General features: G+C 37.8%; 1 protein-coding gene across 8 annotated transcripts in view; it reads right to left on the bottom strand.

Annotated features, from left to right (window-relative positions):
* Positions 1–27500, bottom strand: part of LOC136832238 (recombining binding protein suppressor of hairless-like) — a 385818-nt gene that overhangs the window by 342782 nt on the left and 15536 nt on the right. For all 8 annotated transcript variants that reach the window (XM_067093094.1, XM_067093098.1, XM_067093100.1 and 5 more), the window contains exon 2: positions 21365–21399. The gene's annotated coding sequence lies outside the window, so the exon portion shown is untranslated. The remainder of the gene's footprint in view (positions 1–21364; positions 21400–27500) is intronic.

Genomic DNA, 27500 nt, shown 5'->3' with positions numbered 1-27500 from the left:
ACCAACAGGCAAAAGTTCCGAACCAAGCACTTTCACGTGTATTCACGCATCGTCAGGGCAATTTGTGCCCCGAAGGTGAGTGAATAAGCGTGAAAGTGCTTGGTTCCCTGTTATATTCGCTTATATATATATATATATATATATATATATATATATATATATATATATATATAATGCTATATTTATATGAATGTGTGAATGTATGTATATATAAATTATGTACGTATATTGCTCATTAACTAGTAACCAAAGCTGAAAATAAATGTATGAATATATACAGAAACTAAGGTATTTGACCAGAGAGGACCACAAATATACATGCTTGGTTGCGAACACTACGGGACAAATTATGTTGCAAAGAAACAGACAAAATGCCATACGGTTATGAAGAACCTAGATGCAAATGTACAAGTACTACCCCAACCCCACTGCATTAAAAATGGGCCAAAAACAAAATCACACAAGAGAAGAAACAATAGATACTTACTGGTAAACTTGGGAAGGAAATGAGTATTTTTACCTTGAATTAACGTGATTTACCAATAAATAAAAAGCAAGACACTGTCAAATTTAAAAAGTCTGCCATGAGATTTTTTATAAGTACACTCACGTCAGTTCACAAAGCCAGAGAAACCAGAGGTTTGAGAGTAAGGCTAACGACCCTGTCTTGTAAAGATCCTGGCCAAAATTAACCTTGCATAGGATGTTGACAATCAGGTGCAAGCAGCGATGGAGCATTATGACCGAAAGACAACAGAATAAGAGTAAGTATTATCAAATGACAGCAGTTCAGATATTGCAAGAGCAAGTGGTGTTAGGAATAATGAAGTGGAGTCTGCTGCCAGTTACAATGACTGGCAATCCTCCTTGAACTAGTAAACTGTTTGATTGACAGTAGTCAGTACTATCACTGATGGTAGTCAACAATGCTTAGCGTGATGAGCCTTGACATAACGCGTCCCTTGTGATCTATACCATACAACTGAGTGAAGCTGATTTATTTTAACCTGGCTCTACAAGAACTTGGTCATCTGACCCAAAATGAACCTGCTAAATAGTCAAAGTAAAGTGCATCTCTAAAACAAATTAAAAACAAAGAAGACAAAAAAAAAGTCTAATAAAATATTCACACACAGCATTCAAACTTTTTCATGCATACGTTCATGAGAATCGGAAAATAACATGAAATGCACCAATACAAGAACATATAAACTTCCAAGGGGAAAAAAAAGCACTTCGCTGAAAAAGATTATTATGAAGGACAGAGGCACGTCCAGCGTCAGTGACAGAAGATTACCGTATACAAGTGATTGAGGACTCTTACGTATGAATGACCTAAGGTTATGAAACATAAGTTGAAGATAAATGTATGCAAGTCATAAAGGGCAACAAAAAACTGATAATTAATTTTTTACACACGTGATAAAGGTATTGTGGACATAAGAGATGGATACTAATGAACAGTAGACATGGAAGCCTACTGAACATTAATATTGAGAGAGAGAGAGAGAGAGAGAGAGAGAGAGAGAGAGAGAGAGAGAGAGAGAGAGAGAGAGAGAGAGAGAGAGAATTGATAACAACCAAAATTAAAGCTTCCTTCCATTTCCTACACTCAATATTCCGCTGCTTAACCAATACTTGGAAAACTGACCGGTGTTCGACAGAATCAATGTCAACTTCTACACATTTCAATTCATGACCCCTATTCTCGCCCCGCACAGCAACCCCCACCACACCATACACACACACACACACCTTCCCATACTCTACGACCCTTGGGAAGGCGAAAGCAGAAAAGAGCGGGAGGAAAAAGACAAAACTAAAAAGAAGGCAAAAAGCCCCGGTCCAAGCAATGATTGTATGGGAGGTTATAGACAAAGTTTCCCGGAGATGACCCACAGGGGCATCCGTTGTTCTCCTGTTCTCCCATTCTGTTCTTGTCTTCCGCCGTTGTTCACTTCTCGATGCCAGCGAGAGATCTTAATCTGTCACTCATCTCTTTGTTCCCGCTTCCTTCTTTATCCTTTGAGAACATCTATTTTCCTCCCGAACTATACCCGCACCCACCTCGTCAGTCGCTGCCGCCTTCCCGCAACGTCTCTGTGTTCCCAATTCCACGCCTCGTTTTCTCACAATCCGCTTGAACGAGGTGGTGAGACATCATGAACCTTTGTTGTGCCTTACGGGGTCATTGTTGTTATTTTTCTCTTTTTGCTGCCGCAATGCGATGCATACCGGACAGTCGCATAATTAACCTGTGCACCATAGAACTCTCATGCAAGGGAGGCAACAAAGCCTTGTTCTCAGGCCGCCCTTGGACGGCTCATGAGCGGAGCGCATCCTGTGAACAGAGGGATCAGGACGCATTCCTAACTTTTAAACAGAAATGCTTGATATAAACCGGACTGACATTTCCCAGCCAAAGACCACTTTGAGGGCCACGCAAGCAACTGAATACAAATGAATGAGGACCAGCTGAAAAATAAGAGATCATTCAATACAAATAAAAACTAATAATAATAACTCGTGTAAAATATATATATATATATATAAAAAAATATATATATATATATCAGTATATATATACATATATGTGTATATAATGTATATACATATACAGTATAAGCAAAGTGATCCGGAATGTAAAATTGTCATATTATACTGTGGTATTACAGTAAAAGACATTCACATACACATATATATACATATATATATATATATATATATATATATATATATATATATATGTATATATATATATATGTGTGTGTGTGTGTGTGTGTACTGTATAATCCTATCTATTCACATATGCTATCTATACATGAGCGAAAGGACACTGTCAGACGAAAATATAAAAAAAAAAAGACGAAAAACAATCACCAGACGGAAAAATTAAAAGAAAACATTCGATTAAAAAAGAAGTATAGGAAATCAATAAAAAAATGAAAAGCAGCGAAACTGAGAGGTGAAAAAGACAACAGATAAAAAATACGAGGAAGTCGAAAGCAACAGTAAAAGTAACAGCAAAATGAAAGCCACTGGCAAAGAACGAAAGCACCTCAAAAGGAAACGAAAGCGAATGACGACAAAGAGGAAACCAAGAACTAGAGAGAGAAATAAAAAAGGAATCCAGAGAAGAGAAAACTCGCCACCCGCGAGAAATTAGTCGAGGGATCTCTCTGAGCGGAATCGCCAATGTCACTCCAGAGCGACAAATGGGAACGTTACCGTAGGTAACAGATGGTAATTAATTACCTCCGCTGCGTAAGTCGAAGGAACAATAACCGCATACCGAGGCCAAGTCTTGAATCGCGATTATCCGCCCTCAGAAGGTAAAAAAAAAAATAAAATAAAAAAAATAAAAAAATGGCTTAATGTAATCTATACGTTAGTTTTTGTAAAGCAAGTATTCCATGATTAATAATACATAACTTAAACAGAAACAGTATTATTAAAAAGTAGTTGTGGTTGCAATATTAACCTTAGTATCTAAACTAAATTTAGACAATCACAAACACAATATATATATATATATATATATATATATATATATATATATATATATATATATATATACATATATATATATATAGCACGAGCAATTTAAGCATTACGTGATGCAATAAAGAAAAAAAAACTGCTAGGGCCAATTCATTGATTACTTGATTATAGCTACTAAAACTGGCGTCATAACACCTAGAGTATTGATGCCGTAATAAATTTTTAAAAAAGGAAAATAAAAAATTAATAAATAAATCACTTTAAAAGTAGTTTCATATGACATATATCTAAACATATATATATATGTGTGTGTGTACATAAAGCATATGTGTAGTTCCTCATTGGATGGGTCGATATCGTACTCGGCTAGCACACTCTCCTAGGCCGCCCGCGTTCGATTCTCAGACGGGCCAATGAAGAATTAGAGGAATTTATTTCTGGTGATAGATATTCATTTCTCGCTATAATGTGGTCGGATTCCACAATAAGCTGTAGGTCCCGTTGCTAGGTAACCAACTGGTTCTTAGCCATGTAAAATAAGTCTAATCCTTCGGGCCAGCCCTAGGAGAGCTGTTAATCAGCGCAGTTGTCTGGTTAAACTAAGGTATGCTCAACTTTAACATAGCCTATGTGTACAATTTAAAATTTATTGAGGAGGCCCGCCTCCCTAACAAAGATACACAACTGTTCCACATTACAATCCTCACCGGGAATTGTAACGAGGATAAAATGTTCTTCCCCGTCGCATCACCAGGACAGGAATTCAACCAAGACCTAAATCAATAAAACGTTCACATTCGCTGCTCAAAATCCAACTAGAACTGATTTCGAAGAGGGGCTGAAAATCAAAAGATCGGGAAGCTCTAATCAAACCTGCAATCTTAAGTTAATGTTCTTGCCGGAATGGGACACCATAAAGCGACCTCTTGAGGGGGAGAGGGGGAATTCCCCCTGTCCCCTTCATCCACCCCCCAAAACTATATGGAAACCCAAGTGCCTCCAATCGCGCCGACTGACCACACGGCAGCCGCCTAAAGGGTTAACAGTAGCCTATGTAAGGGAAGGTGTCCGTTGAGGCCGGAAATCCAACATTAACGGTGGGAAAACTAAACGTTTCCCTCCCCCCAGGAACCCCCTCCCCAACCTCAGTCTCCCCTGCCTATTATCCCACTCCCTTCTCCACCGTTCTCCCTCCCTCTCTGGAACATCTTCCCCCCCTTCCCCCTACCTCTCTGGAACATCTAACAAAGTGGAGTAAAAAGATGGATTCTAGTAGTAGAACAAACGACTATTAAAAGTATTTATTCATAAGTTAAATTCCAAAGCTTGTAAAATTTTGTCTACATACTTTCTTCTTTATTTCTAGTTCTTCAGAAATATAATAATAATAATAATAATAATAATAATAATAATAATAATAATAATAATAATAATAATAATTCTGGTAATTCAGACTGTAAAGCTTCACTTACGGAGCGTTTCAACAGAACCCTATTATGTTACAGTTTCGTCAACTTTGAACTACCTAACAATTTCATTTACTTTTTTTTTTAAAGAATGATTTACTACTGTGCTCCATTTCAGTCTGACTCCTGATGTATGGATTTTTCATTTTCTCTGTTTTAATAGCCCTGAAGATGGGACTTGTATCCCAAAACGTTGGGATGGAAATAAATAAACTTATAACTGGTAATGTCAAAGTTTTTGCTGACCTTACTGTTCCTATTATAAAAAAAAAAATTACCTCGAGTACCCAATAGGTAACAGAGGTCACTTTTCGTACCATTACACAACCAGTCCTCAAGGTTAAAATTTGCACAGTTACTGAGGTCACGCTTGTCTCGAGCAAGGTGACTGTACGTCAAAGTCAGAGGAGTATTCGACGCGATCTTCTCTCATGGTGAACCTCCTAAAAGTGAACTCGAAGGAACGTCAACAAGGTCAAGATTCGGAAAATGGTCGTCGTTAGGTTCCTCAAGGTCGCAACCATCAGAGTACTGGAGGTCATGGCCGATGCAAATGCCTTCGAGGTCACAGTTCCAAAAATAATGATGTATGCCTACAATTCTTATTACCTCTATTTTTTTTATGAAATTGGTATTATCTCACTGCTAAGAAAATTTCCAAATTCTGAACCATAACCATTGTAAATCCCAATTCTGTTTACTTGAGACCTCTTTTTTTTTTCTAGCCCGGGTATTTGATGACTAAATTATCAGTCCTACCTGACTTCTTTTTTTTTTTTTTCAAATATGAACAATAAGAACTTGCTGACTCTCTACAATGATCTACACTACAGTCTTGAGACTGACAAACAGACACATTTTTCACTACAAATTTTTTAAATGCACGTTTTCTGGAGCCCAACATTACCAATAAATTTTGACTATAAAAACACACATACAAAAAAACAAGAAAAGTTTGTCAGCAAGAGACCCTGTGACGAAAAAAAATTTATTATTCCAGGCTAACGGAAATCGACGATCATGAAAGATGTGTATTACACGTAGGAATGAATGAACCATGAAATTTAAATTGCACAGCCAAGCACTGGGGCACTTCCAGCCATCCAGCGCTTAAGGCGGTGAAGAGAGGGAGTTAGAGAGGTTGGGCAGCCTGATAAAAGACATCTATGAAATCAATGAGATAAAGTAAACGGATCTAAAGGTGAAAATGGGAGAAAATGCCACACTTGCACCATGCGTTAATAGTTGAGGTTGGACAAGAGCTGAAATATATGGTATATTCACTGTACGTCGTACAGTGAGTGTCGGATAGTGTAAAAAGACGATGTATTCCTGGGAGGTACGGTTAACATATAACGTTGGAAAGACGACCGTGAAATCTGGACGTTACTGTTAACGTGTAGTTGTTAAATGAAGTGAGCATCAAATCCTGAATGTTAAAAGTTAACATGAAATGGTATAGAATTCACTGTGCACGGATTCACGAGCGATGAAAATGAAACACTGTAACACTGAAACAAAGTGACCATTTAAAGTCATGAATGATAATATGATGAAAGTATCTATGTATAAACTAGGGACACCGATGTCATCGTGTAACTGCTGAGCATCAAATCATCACTAAATATTACACGACAAGCTTCACAAATGTGAATCAAAATATCAACGAGAAAATTTTTTAATATAATATCACCAAGAAACAGTAGACGGTAATATCACCACAGAAAGTTTAAGGTTTATGAGGAATGCTGTACGTGGGAACGTTGAATGGTTAATAACATTTCATTGCTACTACATGACGAGAATCACAATCTGCATATTTCGATCTCACTGCCACAAATTTGAAACACGCATGAAACGAGCGTGAAATTGTTTACGAGACAATGCTATCATCATGTTGGACGATAATCTTATCAGGGAATGTTAAACGTTGAACGATAATGCTTTCAGGCGCCCATTATCGTAAACGTATTTATTTCAATCCTCTCCGATAACTGAAACACAACAGGGTCTTTAAGACAGCTGTCAATGGCCTAACACTTAAATATCTTGACACACCGAATGAGAGAGACCTAACACTTTAAATATCTTGAGACACCGAATGAGAGTGACCTAGCACTTTAAATATCTTGAAACACCGAATGAGAGTGATCTAGCACTTTAAAAATCCTGAAACACCGAATGGGCGTGACCTAGCACTTTAAAAATCTTGAAATACCGAATGAGTGTGACCTAGCACTTTAAAAATCTTGAAACATCGAATGAGAGTGACTTAGCACTTTAAATATCTTGAAACACTTAATGAAACTGACCTAGCACTTTAAAAATCTTGAAATGCCGAATGAGAGTGACCTAGCACTATTTAAAAAATCTTGAAATGCCGAATGAGAGAGACCTAGCACTTTAAATATCTTGAAACACCCAATGAGAGTGACCTAACACTTTAAATATCTTGAAATGCCGAATGAGTGACCTAGCACTTTAAATATCTTGAAACACCGAATGAGAGTGACCTAGCACTTTAAAAATCTTGAAATGCCGAATGAGAGTGACCTAGCACTTTAAATATCTTGAAACACCGAATGAGAGTGACCTAGCACTTTAAATATCTTGAAACACCGAATGAGAGTGACCTAGCACTTTAAAAATCTTGAAACACCGAATGAGAGTGACCTAGCACTTTAAAAACCTTGAAACACCGAATGAGCGTGACCTAGCACTTTAAAAATCTTGAAACATCGAATGAGAGTGACCTAGCACTTTAAATATCTTGACACACTGAATGAGAGTGACCTAGCACTTTAAAAATCTTGAAATGCCGAATGAGGGCGACCTAGCACTTTAAATATCTTGAAACACCGAATGAGAGTGACCTTGCACTTTAAATATCTTGAAACACCAAATGAGAGTGACCTAGCACTTTAAAAATCTTGAAATGCCGAGTGAGAGTGACCTAGCACTTTAAAAATCTTGAAACACCGAATGAGAGTTGCCTAACACTTTAAATACCTTGAAACATGGAATAAGAGTTGTCTAAAACTTTAAATACCTTGAAACACGGAATGAGAGTTGCCTAACACTTTAAATACCTTGAAACAATGGATGTGCGTTGACTTACATTTAAACTTGAAATACGAAATGATAGTTGCCTAACACTTTCAATACTTTGAAAAACCGAATGACAGTGACCTAGCACTTTGAAAATCTTGAAACACCCAATGAGAGTTGCCTAGCACCTTGAATACCTTGAAACACACAATGAGAGTTGCCTAGCACTTTGAATACCTTGAAACACAGAATTTGACACATATCGGAACATCGACGTCACTTTCAGAAAAAGTCAGCCTTGTCTTTCGGAAAAAAAAAACATAAAACAATACCACAAAAAAAACGAAAGCCATTTCAGAGAACAAACAAATAAATAAATTAATTAATTATTATAATCCGGAATATATCTCAAAATTTTGTTAACTCTTCTTTGGTCTGGGACCCAACCTGAATAAACAAAAAAAAGGATGATAAAACAGTAAAACAAAAAAATATTAAAGTATGATTTTAGGGGATTTTCCTTAGCAAAATACGAGTTCTAGACGACTCTGAAGCGAGTTTTGTACCTTTTGATATCTACGTAAAACACTTCATTTTGTTTGAGTTACCGATTAACTTTTAGTATCTTTCAAGTAAAAGTACTTGAATGAAATTGCCTATTTACCATTTCTTCCAGCTCATAGCAGCCACATGTAAACGTGAGCACATTCTGTCCTTACCCTCGCTAAAGTCACGCCACCCCAGGAAGACATCAAATAAATGCCACGCTTTCAATTTACGGCCAAACAGATGTCATATTACATGTCCTGAGCCAACTGAGTTTATACACATTTTTAAACGTGCTCAGCCAAGGGAATTTATACAGCACACGTGAACATGTGCTAAGCCAAGGGAGACCATACATACATGTTTATATGCGTTCAGTCAAGGGAGCGCTTGAACACATGTTTACATATGCTAAGCAAAGAGAACTTATACATGCGTTTACATGTGCTAGACCAAGGACTTCATACACACATGCAAATGCCTAGTCAGGATAAAAGAGGAGAGAGGGGGGGTTATAGTCAGGGCCCCACATTGCAAATGAAAACTAAATAGCAGACAAAACTTGCATCAATCCTTATCAGGTTTGATGCGAGCGGTAGTGTATATTAAAATGAAAAAGAGAAAAAACTGCCAATGAAACTTGCAAAATACTTCGTAAGGGTCATAGTCGAGCGGCCAAGGGTTATAGTATGTAGAACAGAGACTCCACTGGTTCTGGATGAATGTTTTTTCAAAGGGCTTTTATCTCCGGCTGGGTGAAGATTCCCTCATCAAGGCCCTCCCGTTTTGGTGGTATACATTCTGACGGAGCAATGAACACGCGCTTAGTCTCTCTCTCTCTCTCTCTCTCTCTCTCTCTCTCTCTCTCTCTCTCTCTCTCTCTCTCTCTCTCTCTCTCATCTGTGTGTTTCTATGTACGTGGTGTGTTTATGTATGGAAAGATTCATACATAAATACTCACTGAGTTACATAGATCACTTAATTCAAAACAATTCCTCTAAGAACCCTACCTCAAGCTAATCCCATGATTAATTTCTTGCTTTATTTAATCAAACATTAAAAGATTACGAAAAGTGAAACGTCCTTAATTTTAAAAAGTCGAATGATTTTTAAAAAATCCTCATTTTTTTAAAATTTAAAAAAAACCGATGGACCACATTAATTTTACCAAACCCTGGAACATTAACATCTACAAGGAAATGGTCAATATAATGGTCCATATAACACTTACCATACCACTTCCAGGAAGGGAATTGACAAAAAAAAAAAAAAAAAAAAATCAACGAACACGCTTATATGTCCCACTTCGTACGGTCAATAAATGCCTCTTGGTGCCTTTGTTGTGCCTTTTCCACCTCGCATCCTATAAGTCTGTTCATTACAAGGAACTGCTATACAGTAGATCTCGTATGTATTAGAAAATGTCTAGTGAGACACATTACCGTCCGGTTTCCTATGTGTCCTGGAACTCTCTATTGCTTATTATATATTATGAATTATTACTGTCATGCGCTGCTTGTTCTAGTTTTGTTTACCTATCTATTTCTTTACTTATTGGTATGCGTGGCTTTCTCGACTCATTTCTCTGTTTTCATTCAGCATTTTCATCAATAATTCTCTCACATCGATATTTACGATTCTGCTGTTTTTTTTTTATTCTACCAGTAACTTTACCATTAATACTTCAAGTCACCAGTCCAGATGATGACCTTCCTAAAGAAAAACAAATGAACCTCAAAACATTCTTTTTCTCTCTCTCTGTTTAATATGAAAGAGCTATCAAGGCCAAGGAAAACATTCCTTTATACATTGCAAGTGTGCGTGTCTTTTAACAGGTTTACTTTCAATGGAAATGCAGCACGTAAAAACACAATCCTTATGCGAAAAATGACTTTCATTCAAAAGAAAGTCAGATTAAAACATTAATTTCGTCGACATACACCTCATATTAAAACTACCAACGATTATTTAAAAATGAACTTACCCCAATGGTGCACTAACCAGAAAGCATGCTGACATGCAACCAGCCATTATAACAATAAACCATGTTTACTCCGGATACTGAGCAGAATATTTCATAATTGTGTAAAGTCGATTTTGTCTTTGTGAGCAGTTATCTTCTCCAATGGTATTTTAATACAAGTACGTCACTTTCGTCTATTTGAGCAATGGATCACTTCAGGTTTTCTACTTACATTTACCAAATCCACTGTTTATATATTTAAAACATCATACACAGTTTAAAATTTCGTAAATTATAACAAATTTCACGTTTGTTTTTCCTGACGCATGGAATACACTGGTATGGCACAGAATAGAATACTGAATGTTGGCAAAAGGTCAAGCACTGGGACCTATGAGGTCATTCAGCGCTGAAATGGAAACAGAGCGTAGAAAGGTTTGAAAGGTGTAACAGGAAGAAAACCTCGCAGGAGAGGGTGGATAATAGCAAGATGGAAGAGAATATGAATGGAGGTGCAGTAATAGGAATGAAAGGGGTTTTGCATCTAGGGGACGAAGGGACGTTGCAATGGACCTCAAGTAATGCCTATAGTGCACCGCATGAGGTGCACTGACGGCACTAACCCTCTACGGGAGGTACACTGGTATGCATCCTTGCTGACACAAAAGGGGCTTAAAATCTTTTATACTAAATTCCGACATGTGTAGAGTTCGCTTAACGTTGGTCATTAATTCTTTAAAAATTATACTTCCCCATCTTATCAAAATGCCGAATGGCCTAGAAGCCTACGATCCCATCGTCCATATTATTATAATCACAAATATTTATTCAACGTCTTATAAAAGGGTCTACAAGCACATACCACCATGGAGCCTTTTATCAGTAACTTTATAAATCACATTATTTTCTTTATCCAGGCTCTCAATAACTGGCGAGTTCTCGGCCTCTTTTAGACATTTGGCCCCAGTTTTCATAATCACAAATCCCTCCTCCAGTTTCGTACCGTCGATCAACTTCAAAGCAGATCAAACTTAAACAACAGGTAATCAATAACTCGTCTAGTTAACATTTAATCATTTTACTAATCGTTATCTATGGTAGTTGCTGTCATATATGTTGCCTCGATACCAAGTGACTTCAAATCGACAACCAACCGACTGCCTTCAAAATAACCAATCCCTGATTTTGTTACCGATATACCAGCTAATCCATTAACTATCGGAACACAATGCGAAAAATGACATATATCTCCCAAGAAAATGATAACCCGGAAATAACCTATATATAATATATATATATATATATATATATATATATATATATATATATATATATATATATATATATATATATATATATATATATATATATATATGTATATATATATATATATATATATATATATATATATATATATATATATATATATACTGTATAATCAACCAATCATTTGGCATCAACGACCAATCGATACCTGCGTATATATCTCTACTATTTCAGTAACTTAATGCAATAATGCATAAATTTACATCTCCGACCGTTGGGCGATGAACCCCTAAATACCAATATATCTGAGGATGTTGTAACCTTTGAGCTTATTACTCAAAGGTATATTTCTGTTTTCACAAACTTGACTCCACTCATCAGCGCTGGTGTATTTTCACCTCACTCACTAGCACTGGCGTCTTTTCATGTCTGAATGCGACCCGTTGTCATTCCCATCACACTCATAAGGTCTTGATGCCGATCTCAGCGAGGTCAGGTTCTGTTTTCCAAGGCAAAGGTGATGACCTTCCTCTCCGAGGAAAACCATAAGGAGTAGATTAAAAAGAAGCGCGTGGGAAATTTGGCCCAGCTGTTGTTTCTCTGGCTGCATGCGGTCATTCAGCGGATGGACAGTAAGCTAATTGATTATGATACAAAACTACAAACAAACAAAAAGCATTTATGTGTTAAATGTAAATGCACCTATACATACGAAAAAATAAGCTGCCACTAATGTTGTACACCCATCAATTTCTTTTGGTGATGAGAATGATGAGGAATCGATTATCGGAATGGAAGTATTTGTAGTGGTAATCGAATGACACACGAAAATTTGAAAAAGGGGTCTTCGCATGAATATCAGTCGATATAATTGTAAACACAAAATAGTCAAGTGCTGAAGTCCTGTACACAACTCTCCAAGCTTATCAGTCGATCCAGGAACCTCATTTACTCAACGCTGTCTTCTGGTAAAGAAAAATAACGAAGTCAAAGCCCAGACCTTGCCAAATAGATCACAAAGGACACCAAACTATAATGGAAAATAGAATTTCTGGCCCAAGGCCAAGCGCTCGGACCTATGAGGTCATTCAGCGCTGGAAATTCATAATCGAAAGGTTTAAAGGTGTAACAGGAAGAAAACCTCGCAGTTGCACTAAGAAACAATAATTATTACGAGAGGGTGGAAATTCAGATGGAAGAAAGAGATATGAACAGTAAAAGGAATAAAATGGGTTGCAGCTACTGGCCGGAGGGACGCCGCAAAGAACCTTAAGTAATGCCTACAGCGCACCTCACGAGGTGCACTGACGGCACTACCTACCTGCGGAGACCAAACTACAATGGAAGCAATTATGACAGCGAAAGTATCAGCAGAGAGAATAGAAATGAGGGCTCTGAATTTTTCCTCAGCGTTCCAACCATGATGATGTTTCCGAAGGGGAGATGCAGCACTTCGCCTCCAATTAAGCGAGAGTAATTGGCCCCAATTAACCTCGCGTAATTACAACTCGGAAGACACGGCGAGGTCGCGACCCTGGATGCTATGATTAGATTATTTGACAATATTCCACCCAAATTAGCCCCCCGGGAGTCTTTTTCCCCGCGAATAATTTCCCGTCATTCAGACAAGAGTCGAAAATCGTCATCGCCGAGAAGTTTCCTTTCATTTGCGCTGTTTCTTTCGCTTCGCATCCTTTCGCTTTGGGGATGCACAGGATGTCATTTTCGCCTCATCCTGAGCTATCATCATTCCGATCCTTATCTTTGGAATATCCACACGGTCATATTCAGATTAGCTAAAAGTTATCCATTCGCAAAATTTGGATTATAAGCCACTTTTGAGTGTCATCGCTTATAATCCTCATCCAGTAGAATTCCTTACTATAATCCTTACCCAGATGTTTTCAGTATCCAAAAGTTATCACCATTATAAGTTATGCAGTTATTTACAATCCGTATCCTACTTGTTAATTTATATCTATCCAGAAGTTATCACCATTATAAGTCATGCAGTTATTTACAGTCCGTATCCATTAATATTTATATCTATCCAGAAGTTATCACCATTATAAGTCATGCAGTTATTTACAATCCGTATCCTACTTAATAATTTATATTCATCCAAAAGTTGTCACCATTATATGTCATGCAGTTATTTACAATCCGTATCCTACTTGTTAATTTATATCTATCCAAAAGTTATCACCATTATAAATCATGCAGTTATTTACAATCCATATCCTACTTAATAATCTATATCCTAGGGTTATGCAATGATTATCTACATCCAAAGCCTACCCATATCATAGTTCATATCTGCAGGTTACTTATTTTAAATACCAAAGCAAAAACTTTTACAATCCATATCCAAAGGTTACTTCAAAGGTTATTTTATCACAAAGGTTATCCATATCATAATCACAACCAAAACATTATTCATAACTGATCCTCCAAAGGCTTCTATATGGTAAGCCATATCCAAAGGTTATATCTCTTTTGATCCAAACCCTAAAGTGATTCATCTTTAATTCTTCCAAACGTTACCAATATCATAAGCAAATTCCATACCATACTCCAATTACAAAGGCTATTAATATTAAATCCATTCCAAAGGGTTATCTGAATCCTAAGCCCCATCCAAACGTTACCCATACCTTAAACCATATTTAAGGGGGTATCTGAACCAATAAGTAATCCTCATCCAAAGACAATCCATTTCAAAGACCCTACCCGGTGTATCCCCAAATAATAACGCGCAATGCGCTTCCCTATACATATTATCTTGACTGCTTGTAAGACCGTTCACATTTTCACCTGTCGTTGGTCAAAGAACGGGCCAGCCTCTCTTACAGCTGATCCTCAGTCTGCAAACCTACAATATTTGCTTGCAGACTGAAGAAACCTTGGCCCGAGCTTCGGAACGGTACATAATGGCCCCCAGGGACGTCTCGGCCGTCTCGTATCTAATTACCGCAATTTATGACGGTATGGATGGCTAATATTCTGGTGATCATCAGATGAGCTTACGATTCATGCGGAAGGGTTAGCAATATCGTACCCCTTATCACAATGTTTTTAACGTTTGATTATAGCCCAAACCTAACAGATAGCTCTAACATCCATATCAACTCGTACCAAGTATTTATTTATTAAATTAATAAGAAATAACTGTCGGATAAACACACACATTACAAGGTCAAGTAACTAATTCCAATTCGGTGAAAATTACAAGAAAGGTCAAGCATAGTAGGTACAGACATATATATATTATATATATATATATATATATATATATATATATATATATATATATATATATATATATATATATATATATATATATATATATATATATATATATATATATATATATATATATATATATATAATAAAAAATATCCAAATGACTGAAGAAATCAATAAAATTAACACTAATACACTGAACAAATAAAATGTACTTGAGTTGTATCTTACAGCAAATGATATTCAAACCTAAGTCTGTGGAAGACCATGGCGCAGCCCGAATTCGAAGAATACTGGTTAATGAGTAAGATATAGGATGTGACACCTGACATGACCTATCGTCACAAACAACAGAAAGATACCAAACATGACCCATCAGCCACAAACAACAGCAAAGATACCCGACATGACCTATCAGCCACAAACAACAGCAGAGACACCCGACAATACCTATCTGCCACAAACAACAGCAAAGATACCCGACATGACCTATCTGCCACACACAACAGCAAAGACACCGACATGACCTATCAGCCACAAACAACAGCAAAGACACCCGACATGACCTATCTGCCACAAACAACAACAAAGATACCCGACATGACCTATCAGCCATACACAACAGCAAAGACACCGACATGACCTATCTGCCACGCACAACAGCAAAGACACCGACATGACCTATCAGCCAACCAATGTCCTATCTGCAAGACACCTATCAGACAAACAAACCACCCGACATGACCTATCAGCCACAAACAACAGCAAAGACACCCGACATAACCTATCAGCCACAAGCAACAGCAAAGATACCCGACATGGCCTATCAGCCACAAACAACAGCAAAGACACCCGACATGACCTATCTGCCACACACAGCAGACACCCGACATGACCTATCAGACAAAGACATGACCTATCAGCCACAAACAACAGCAAAGACACCTGACATGGCCTATCCTACAAACAACAACAAAGATCGACATGCAGCCACAAACAACAGCAAGACATAACCTATCTGCGCGACAACAGCAAACACACCGACATGGCCTATCTGCTACAAACAACAGCAAAGAAAAGATACACACCACCGACATGACCTATCAGCCACAAACAAACAACAGCAACAAACAACAGCAAAGATACCCGACATAACCTATCTGCCGCACACAACAGCAAAGACACCGACATGACCTATCAGCCACAAACAACAGCAAAGACATCCGACATGACCTATCAGCCACAAGCAACAGCAAAGACAATCAGCCACAAACACCACAAAATCAACTGACCATCAGCCACATAATGATAACATCAAAAAACCTATTTCAGCCACAAGCAACAGCAACAGACATTGTTCAATTCAAACATGCATGTGACATAACCTATCATTAACTAATACCGACATGGCCTATCAGCCACAAACAACAGCTCCTATTCTCATCAACAGCAAAAAACTCAGCCACAAACAACAGCAAAGACATCCACATGATATCAGCCACAAGCCAGACAATCAACTGACCAACACATAAGATAATTGTTAATTCTATACTGCATCTTTATTCACTGCAAATTACCTCAGTCTCTCATCTCTCTCTCTCTCTCTCTCTCTCTCTCTCTCTCTCTCTCTCTCTCTCTCTCATTTTCATTCTCTCACAATTTTTTCAGTAATTTTTTTGACAACTCTTCCCTCTCTATTCAATGAGATAAATAACAGTCTCTCTCTCTCTCTCTCTCTCTCTCTCTCTCTCTCTCTCTCTCTCTCTCTCTCTCTCCGGCGAAGCAGCAACTTCACCCAGCTTCGGATTTCCTCTCGAAGTCTCTCCTTCCCCCCAAAATCAAAGTAGATCACCGCAGGTATCACACGGCGACCATTTACAGAAATATTCTCATCAGCGTCATTTCAACTTCCTCCTATTCCTCCTACCCAATCCCCCAACTCCCACTCATCCCCCTCCCGCTCCAATCCCGATTAACAAGGGGTCCCCTTCCTCCCCAGGCACACACAAGCCAGTTTCTTAACAGAGGCAAATCCTTCCTTACACGATATCAAGATCCTGTTCAAAACTATGTGTCAAAACCTCTGTCGATGTAATGCCAATGATTTGTTCACTTCAATTATTTATTTACATCTATAATCGCCCCCCCACCCCACAAACTCCCTACCCTCTATCCAACTGCTTATGCCATCCTTTTATCTTCCCCTAACCTGTCTCCCATTCCTTCGTGTCTTTCCACTACCCTCTTGCCAAATGCCTACCCTCCCCCAACCTCCTTTCCATCCCATTTTCCTCCCCTTCCCATCCACTCATTCCCCATCCCCTACTCTACCCGATGACTTCCCCCCACCCTCTCCTTTCCCCTTCCCCTTCCCCAACCGAGCAAAAAGAAAAAAGGCGTGGGAAACGAGGGAGCAAAGTTTTTACACGCTTCAAGTCAGCTAATAATATATCTGACCGCAAAACAAACGACTTCCGTCCCTACGAAGAAGCTGAGAGAGAGAGAGAGAGAGAGAGAGAGAGAGAGAGAGAGAGAGAGAGAATATGAAGTATTTTTTTGCAAGGCTGTTAAAACCTACATATAGCCTATATATACTGTATATATATATATATATATATGTGTGTGTGTGTGTTTGATTTTAAATCACGAAAAGGTAAAAACGTGATGATTATACGAACAAAGTTACAGCCACGAAGGAAAGAATGAAACAATGTTTCACTCTTTCTTCCTTTGGCTGTAACTTTATTCATATATATATATATATATATATATATATATATATATATATATATATATATATATATATATAATGATGATAAAGAGCAGAAGCAGGGCTCCTATCCTTACGACCCCTCACAAGGGCTTCCTAAATCTCCTCACCTACCGAAGTGGCTGGTGAGGAGGAGGAGGAGGAGGAGGAGGGATTGTAAAAAAGGTGAATTTAACGTGCATTACTGCTGGAACAAACACAGCGTGGGAACTAAGCAGCCGCTTGGACACTAGTACAGTTTTCAACACTGAAGAAACATTCATCTTAAAACACCGGAATTGGAGTTTTTGGGTGGGACAGAACACACCGAGTTGCCTTGCTGAGAAACGGAAGGAGAAGTCGTGGAAAGGGAGTAAAGCTATTGCTAAGGATTAAATCATAACGGGGCAGACCACTCTGAGTTTCTTCTATTTTGCTATAAAAACTTATTTTACAGCGGACTGGTTTATTTCTTATTACAAGACCGGTACTTGTCCCAAAATTAACTTTATACTGCTATAGAAATAACAGCACAACTGCAAGAATTATTATTTTGTTTCCTCATGATTGAGCTAAAACAACAGTAAAACATCATCATAAGAATTGACGTCTCATTCCATCTGTCAAACAGTTCGCCCCATTAACATAACCGCATTATTCACAGAATCAAGAGCAATTTTCGCTCCATCACTGGGACCTTAACATTTTATCCTGAGCTCTTTATTCGAGCAGTAAAATTACCCTTCCATTAACACTTCAGCATAAAACGCCATTCCCCCCTTTTAAGATTCAGTTTACTCGTACAATTAAAATGTCATTTGGCTCCGCACTCCGCCTTTTAAAAAGATGCAAGTTAAATGAGCCAAGAAACGAGGAGGAGAGGAGAGAGTTTCACGTTATGGTGGTCAATAGCAAGAATGATCTAACCAGGTGACTCTTGTGTTCTAGATTCCCACTAGAGATAAGTCAAGTGCTTCTGGAAGCACACTGGAAAGTCATACATGCCACAATCTAGAAGGGAATTGTACAAGGGACTGGTCAAATCAAAGTCATAAGTACCACATTCTACAAATGAACTGCATGAAGTAAGGGTCACATCAGAATCAAAAGTGTCACATTCCACAAATGAATTGCATGAAAGCTTGGTCAAGTAAGTCGAGAGCGTCACAGTCTACAAGTGATCGGCACAAAGGACTGGTCTAATCAGTCAGAAGTGCGACATTCTACAAGTGAACCTGCACGATGGACTGGCCAAATAAGTCGAAAGTGCCACATTCTACAAGTGACCTGCACGATGGACTGGTCAAATAAGTCGAAAGTGCCACATTCTAGAAGGGAATTGCACGAAGGACTGGTCAAACCAAAGTCAAATGTGCCACAATTAACAAGGGAATTGCTGAAGACTGGTAAAACTCGCCATCTCCCAAAATCTCCATCGTCAAACTGGATCCGGGGAATGCAACCACAGGAAATACAGTACTGAAATACACGTACTAAGTGAAGGTCGCCAACTTTGAGAGAATCTTAAATGCAATGTCACAAGCAAGCATCAACAGATTAAGTTGTGAATATACTTTAATGCAATCGAAGGTAAAGGCGACGCCAGAAGTTAAATAAAACAAATATGCATTCGAAAAAGAAGTTGCTTGAAGTAAAACATTAGAACTTAAAAAAAAGTCCAAGCCAAAGGTAATGCTAGAAGTCATCATAGGAAGATGCAGAATGAAGTATTAGAAAAAAAATGCCTCAAGCAAAACACAAGAATAAGCAGTGTCAAAGTCAAAGCAAAATTGGAGTCAAAAGCGACGTCTCAAGTCACATCAAAGGAATAAGTTGCGTTGATGCCTGACGTGACATCAAAACAGAAGAATAGGCAAAATGTTGAAGTTAAACTGAAGTTAGACCAACTTATAAACCGAATTGAAGCCAAATGCAATACTGGAGATCAGGTCAAAAGATTGAGCAAGGTCGAAGTCACAGTGTCGGAAGTAAGACCAACAATAAACAAGTAAAACTTGCGCCGAAGTTTCTTCGCGGCAATCGAGTTTTCTGCACAGCGTATAATGCTGTAAGAAACTTTCACCTACGGCCCATGAAACTCTTAGCCGCGGCCCATGAAACTCTTAGCCGCGACCCATGAAAATCAGCCACAGTCCAGTGGTGGCCTGTGTTGTTGGTAGCTACAGCAGTGCCAAAAGTACGATTATGGCTAACTTTAACCTCAAGTAAAATAAAAACTACTGAGGCTAGAAGGCTGCAATTTGGTATGTTTGATGATTGGAGGGTGGATGATCAACATACCAATTTGCAGCCCTCTAGTCTCAGTAGATTTTAAGATCTGAGGGCGGGCAGAAAAAGTGCGGACGAACAGACAAAGCCATCATATTTGTTTTCTTTTACAGAAAACTAAAAAGGCAAAACCTGAAGCCCATCACATCAAAATAATAAGTGGACACCTAAAGTCAGAGGCAATGCTTCAAGTTACTGGTGCCAAAAGAAATTAATGGGATCTCAATTATTAGAAAAAAGTCATACCAAATTAGTAATCAAACAGATATAATGTAAATAAAGACATTAAAACAGAGTTTATTACATTATTTAGGTTTATTATTATTATTATTATTATGCGAGAGAATAAACGCCTCTGGAATCGAAGTCAAGAAATACCTTAGAAATATTCTGAAGATGATAAACCCGAATAAACCAACTGTAACGTTAACAGGTGCGGAGAAAAAAGTTAAGGTGCGGATAACAGACCACTTAGCTGATTAACAGCTCTCTCTAGGCTGGCCCGAAGGATTGGATTTATTTTTGATGGTTCCCGTCACATAGTGTCCTCACACACAATGACTGGGAACCAGAACAGAACCACAATGTACTCCGCACAGAAATATTTCATTAGGAATATGCTGAAATATAAAATTTCAGGCCAACTGCCAAGTCCTGTGACCTATGAGGTCATTCAGCGCTCAAAATATTGTTGAAACAATCGTTAGGCGAGGAACGACAGTAAAATGGAAGAATACAGTAAAAGGAAAGATAGGGGTTCCAGTTAAGGGCCGAAGGGACGCTGCACAGAACCTACAGTATGTAGTACCTACAGTGTACCACGCGAGGTTCACTGACGGCACTAACCCCCTACGGGAAAAATAATAAACTAGTTCCATAATTTCCTTAATTCTACAAAATGATCGTCAATAATAATAATAATAATAATATAATAATAATATATATATATATATAATAATAATAATAATAATAATAATATATATTATATAGAATATGACACGGAAAAGAACGAAAATGTTACATTCTACAAAAATCTTACGCACTAGCAGTGAGCATCACTCGAAACATGCGTGCATTATCTTCGAATATAACACCAAAGTTTAATGGTCTGATTTTTAATGATGTACATTTCCAGAGAGAGAGAGAGAGAGAGAGAGAGAGAGAGAGAGAGAGAGAGAGAGAGAGAGAGAGAGAGAGAGTTTTATCTTGCCAATGCAAAATTCAGCTATTCTTAATAGGGCAATAAACACTTTCGAATTAAAAGTTAAAGATGTCAGAGAGAAAATTACTTACCTTTCATGAATTCTGTCTCCACCTCCTCAGGAGATCTGAAATATAAATAGCAAAATTATAATCAATTAAATTCCATGCATAAAGAGCAAGGTACACACGAACACACGGAAAAGATGAAGAACAGAGAGAGAGAGAGAGAGAGCTAGCCAGAGAGAGAGTGAGAGAGTTATGTGTGAAAACGTATACATTTACTATTCGCCAAATTTCTCTCGTATTGTATGTTATAGAAGACATAAAATTAAGGCAATCGTTTCCTTAAACACGAACCAAAATAAGACTGATACCTTCCAAGTAATCACTAATATAAACATTTGTTTATTGTAAATGCACTGCTGTTTGACACTCAGTATCGACACACCAAATCACCATTCCTAATAATTGGAAATGGAGTCAACTCCTATTTAAAACCCGGTTTTTAATAGCTGTTTCTTTATCATTCGAAACTTGTGGAAAAAAGAACATTAATTACCGTCTTTTCAAAATCGCCTTCCATTTAATAACAATGAAATCTTAATGCCAAAAGAAGCGTATTGACCTTCCAACCAACAGCAAGCAAATTCCACCTCCAAAAATGGAAAAGCAAGAACATTCACTATTAAGAGAAGTTTAATCATCTGTCAAGTACCAACAATAAAATCTAAATCAAACAACATACATAAAACAACACACAAAGAGAAACAAATTAAAAAACCAGAGGCAAACACAGAGGCCTTTCCCCAAATCAGAAAGGCAGCTCAAAAATTCTACGAGAGAATACAGTCTACATCGGGACGAATGGCCAAGTTACCCTTCAACCCGTCGCGTGCTCTACTGCTCAGAAAGTGTGCCACCGTCCTAGATTGATTGTAGGAGTCACTGAGGTAGATTAACGCTTCGCCCGTGGGATGCCCCTGCCCTCAAGCCTGCGTCGCAAAGGCGAAGGGCAGAGACGTGTCCAAAGGTGAATATAATAATCAAAAGATCACATCGGGTCTTTGTCGCAAAAGGAGTTGGTCGCTCATGTCTACAGGGGCATAGATACAATAAGAAAATCTTAATTCAATAATAAATGAGTATCACGGTAAGGGAAACGTCTCTTTGTAACCTGTCACAAACTGGGCGAATTCTACTGAATTGAACTGAATTGAATACAGAATTTAGGCCAAAGGCCAATCACTGGGACCTACGAGGTCATTCAGCGCTGAAACGGAAATTGACAGGAGAAGGTTTGAAAGGTGTAACAGGAGAAAAACCTCGCAGTTGCACTATAAATCAATTGTTAGGAGAGGGTGGAAAGTAGGATGGAAGAAGAGAATATGAAAAGAGGTACAGCTGGCAGATTTATAAAACTCTTTCGTGCATTACTGTTATATATAAAACCGACGAACTTTTAAATGCAGCCATCTACCACCGTGAAAGATATGTCACCAAATGAAAAATCATTTGTTTAACTTAATTACAGTTCTCATAAGTACAAATCTAAGAGAAAATTATATCACCAATTGTTACAAACATATGCATACTAAAAAAAAATAATATGCATAGCACTACTTCCACCATCTCTACAAGCCCAAAAATGTATTATTTATTATTATTATTATTATTATTATTATTATTATACTAAAAACAAAATATGCATAGCACTACTTCCACCATCTCTACAAGCCCAAAAATGTATTATTATTATTATTATTATTATTATTATTATTATTATTATTATTATTATTATTATTATTATTATTATTATTTATTATTATTATCCAATCTGTAACTCCAGTTGGAAAAGCAAATACTAAAAGCCCAAGGGACCCCAATAAGGAAAGCAGCCCAGTACGGAAAGAAATGCAAAAGAACAAACTAACACAAAGAAAAAGAATAACACAGGAAATACGTTAAGACAAAACATGCAGCTGAAATAACACTCATACGAGCCTGAGTAGTAAAGCAACATTTGCATCGAGCTACAGATGCTGAAGTTCCTGTGGCAATCTTCGTTATTCCTTTTATTGTTTCAATTATTCATTAATCTAGTTCGCCATTTTCTAAAGAAAAAATGGCATTTGCACACTTGGAATTAGGACTATGAGATCATTCAGCGCTGAAAGTAATGTTGAAACAATTGTTAGGAGGACGGTGGAAAGAAAGACTGAAAAAGAATGTGAATGGAGATACAGTAAATGGAATGAAAGGGGTTGCAGCTGGGGGCCTAAGGGACGCTGCAAAGAACCTAAAGTAATGCCTACAGAGCACCGTGTGAGGTTCACTGTAGGCACCATCCCCCTTAAAGGGCATTTGCACACATGAACTAATAAATGCTCAAGTTCTTCTCCTTAACATTAACGTGAATAATAATAATAATAATAATAATAATAATAATAATAATAATAATAATAATAATAATAATAATAATAATAATAATTTCAGCTTTTCACTTTTAGACAATTCTCATCTAATAGAACAGGAAAACTAGTTCCGAGCGTTTTCAAGATAAACTGCCCATTATAATACTAAAAAAATTCAAGTTCATAAGTTTGGTAACACTCTTAAATAATCAGAAAAATTAATCTAGTTGAAATTCGGAAACGGTAACAAGCTTTTGAGATTCAGCTGAATTAAGATTCTGTAACGTGACTAAAAAAAAAAAATTTGTAAGCTCAGAAGCTACCGAAATGTAACGGAATGATCAATGGTCGAGGACAATCTCCTGGAGTGTGACGGATTTCAGTATCTTCTGACAGATAATGCTACTGAACACATCACGAATTCATCTTTTTAATGTGCGAGACCACCTCTTTCTGTATTTCCCTTTAACTCCTCTTCCTTCTTCCTAATGGACACCATATTCTTTGGAAGTTTGAATTTCTCTGTATTTCCCTTTTACCTCCTCTTACTTCTTCCTAATGGACACCATATTCTTTGGAAGTTTGAATTTCCCTGTATTTCCCTTTAACTCCTCTTACTTCTTCCTAACGGACACCATATTCTTTGGAAGTTTGAATTTCTCTGTATTTCCCTTTTACCTCCTCTTACTTCTTCCTAATGGACACCATATTCTTTGGAGGCTTGAATTTCAAGTCAATGGCCCTTGTGGTGGACTTGTTCCATATGAACAGGGTTCATCTTCTGAACAATAATAAAAATGACAATAATGATAATACATGACTTAAGTATAATACATGACTTGCACAAACATACATACAAGATAGCGATGAAATAGAAAGCAAATATACAAGTCTCTCACGGCTCAAGTCCCAAACTCCAGACAGACGACCTCATCTCCCAAAAGTAAAAAAAACCAAACTGAACAGACAATCTCGCGCTGAACAATATGAACAAACCTTGACGCCAAATTCAACATCAAACTCCACGCTTAATACCTTGAACCTCAAATTCACTGCCCTGGCAAACTTAAACAACAAAGGTCAACAGTTAAAAAAGTTAAGTTTATCTTAGTTTAACCAGACCACTGAGCTGATTAACAGCTCTCCGAGGGCTGGCCCGAAGGATTAGATTTATTTTACGTGGCTAAGAACCAACTGGTTACCTAGCAACGGGACCTACAGCTTATTGTGGAATCCGAACCACAGTATGACGAGAAATGCATTTCTATCACCAGAAATAAATTCCTCTAATTCTTCACTGGCCGGTCGGAGAGTCGAACGCTGGGCCAACAGCGAACAGTAACAAATCCCTGGACGACCACGAAAAAATTAAAAACCCACAAATGGAAAAGCACAAGCCACGGGCTGAACAACCAAAATCTTACAGCAACAAAGCCGAGACGAACAAAAGCCCTAGACCTGATCGAACTAATCTTTACAAAAACACGTAACTAAAACGGCTGCAACTAAAACCAGTTGAACAATTACAAATTCCGTCAATAAATATGGCCTTACTTCTCGACATATAACAAATTCCACACGAGAGTATTATCTAATACACGAACGTATAAGCAAAGTAACTTAAAATGCTTTTGTCCTTTTATGAAGTACATGAATACCAGAATGAGTAAAGGTTTTACCACATAAAGTTTGCTAGTAAAAAAGTGAATCGTCGAAATCATTATTCAAAAAGAAAACCAATAGAGAGAGAGAGAGAGAGAGAGAGAGAGAGAGAGAGAGAGAGTGTGTGTACGTAATTATTTTATGTCTCGTGACATTCAGCCTCGTATATACAGGGTAATCATATTTACCGCAGAACTGGAATTGAAATATAAAATTTAGGCCAAAGGCGAAGAGCTGGGTCCTACGAGGTCATTCAGCGGTGAAAATAATATTGGAACACTTCTCTGAAAAGAGTGGAGAGTAAAATGGAAGAAAGGAATAAGAACGGAGGTAGGGTAAGAGAAATGAACGGGGTTGCAGCTAAGGGCCGAAGGGACGTTGCGATGAACCTTAAGTAATGCCTACAGTGTACCGCCTGAGGTGCACCGACAGCACTACACTACTCGCCTACGGGGTTTTTGCCGCTGAAATCTCATCGCAGAATCGTAGAAGTTCATTTCCCCTCAAGAACAAAACATCAACCTTCCCATTCCCCCCCCCCCCCCCCCTCCCCAACTTGTAATGAGGGACCATCAGAGAGGATGACGAATGAGAACAGAGATTCACTCCTCTCCAATGTCATATTTGCTGTCTTAGTTTTGCAGTATATACCACTTTGAACAGTGCTCCTCATCGTGTAATCCAGCATAATCATAATCTGTATGAAAGAAAATTAAAATTTAATTTTATATAATACAACATTATGAAATGGATAAAATAACTTCTGATATTCCCATGAAATGCATTTTTCAAAGAAAATTAAAATTTAATTTAATATATATATATATATATATATATATATATATATATATATATATTTATATATATATCAACTTTATCACACACACTAAAGGATCATTCAAACTATGTATGTGTGTATGTGAGTTACAAAGCTTTCTTGGATAAGGATACTTGATAACTTGTCTGTCCAAGAAAGCTTGTAACTTTTCTGATATTCTCCATTAGATAATCCATTTTCATATTTATATATATATATATATATATATATATATATATATATATATATATATATATATATATATATATATATATATATATATATATATGCGCATATATGTATCGAAAGAAAGGGCCATGATAAAAATACAACCGTGAGATTGTTACTGGGAGTGACACAGAGGTGACTGGTACAACATATGCCCGGAGGGTTGACGTGATGTTAATGAGGCTCATGTTAGCGCAAGTACGAAGACGGGGTCATTTCTTTTCATGCAAAACATAAATTGCTAACTGCTGTCTTGTTTTCTCTGAAACCAAACCTTGAAGGAGAAAAGACTCTGCTCTGACATTTCAGCATGATTGTCGGCAAACAAGTTATATTAAGCACTGATAAAAACACGCACACGAGAGAGAGAGAGAGAGAGAGAGAGAGAGAGAGAGAGAGAGAGAGAGAGAGAGAATGTATCTTCTTGTAAAAGCTTACAGAAAAAAAGAAATGAAGTTGGGTGTTTCCATGTGGCAGTATCGGTATGCACCACATCATCATCATCATCATCATCATCATAAAAATAATAATAATTATAATAATAATAGGCCTTGATATCATCTGACCCTATCACCACTGATATGACTTCAACTGGGCGCTATCAAGATCCAACTAAAACACTCCTTAAACCTAGCACTTAATGGCCGTGCAACTCATGTGGGCAGTGTTGCACGATGCACACGGTATTGCACGTCGAAAAAGGGTGGAGGACTCACAAAAGCCCACCCTCTCCCCCTCAGGCCCACCCCTACCACTTCCCTGTCCTCATTCACCGCAAATGCTTCTCTCTCTCTCTCTCTCTCGTTCCACTCAACATCCTTCCCGTCCGTTTGATATCATTTACAACATTCGTCTTGGTACAACAATATCTTGCTTTTGTTCTCATAAAATGTGCTTCTGGACACCGACCACCTCTGTGTGTGTGTCTCCCCCGCCCCCTCTCTCTCTCTCTCTCTCTCTCTCTCTCTCTCTCTCTCTCTCTCTCTCTCTTACTGACAAAGTTGAGAGAATGCTGACCCTACATGCATCTGGCAACCGCACTCACCCCAGCCACACGTCCCAATTAGCTTGAGATAATATGATATACTTTCCACTTTTCACAATGTGG

The sequence above is a fragment of the Macrobrachium rosenbergii genome, chromosome 49 (assembly GCF_040412425.1).
Source record: "Macrobrachium rosenbergii isolate ZJJX-2024 chromosome 49, ASM4041242v1, whole genome shotgun sequence".
Taxonomy (NCBI): Eukaryota; Metazoa; Arthropoda; class Malacostraca; order Decapoda; family Palaemonidae; genus Macrobrachium; species Macrobrachium rosenbergii.
Note: the sequence above shows the minus strand (reverse complement) of the source record. Positions and strands in the feature narration are given on the sequence as shown.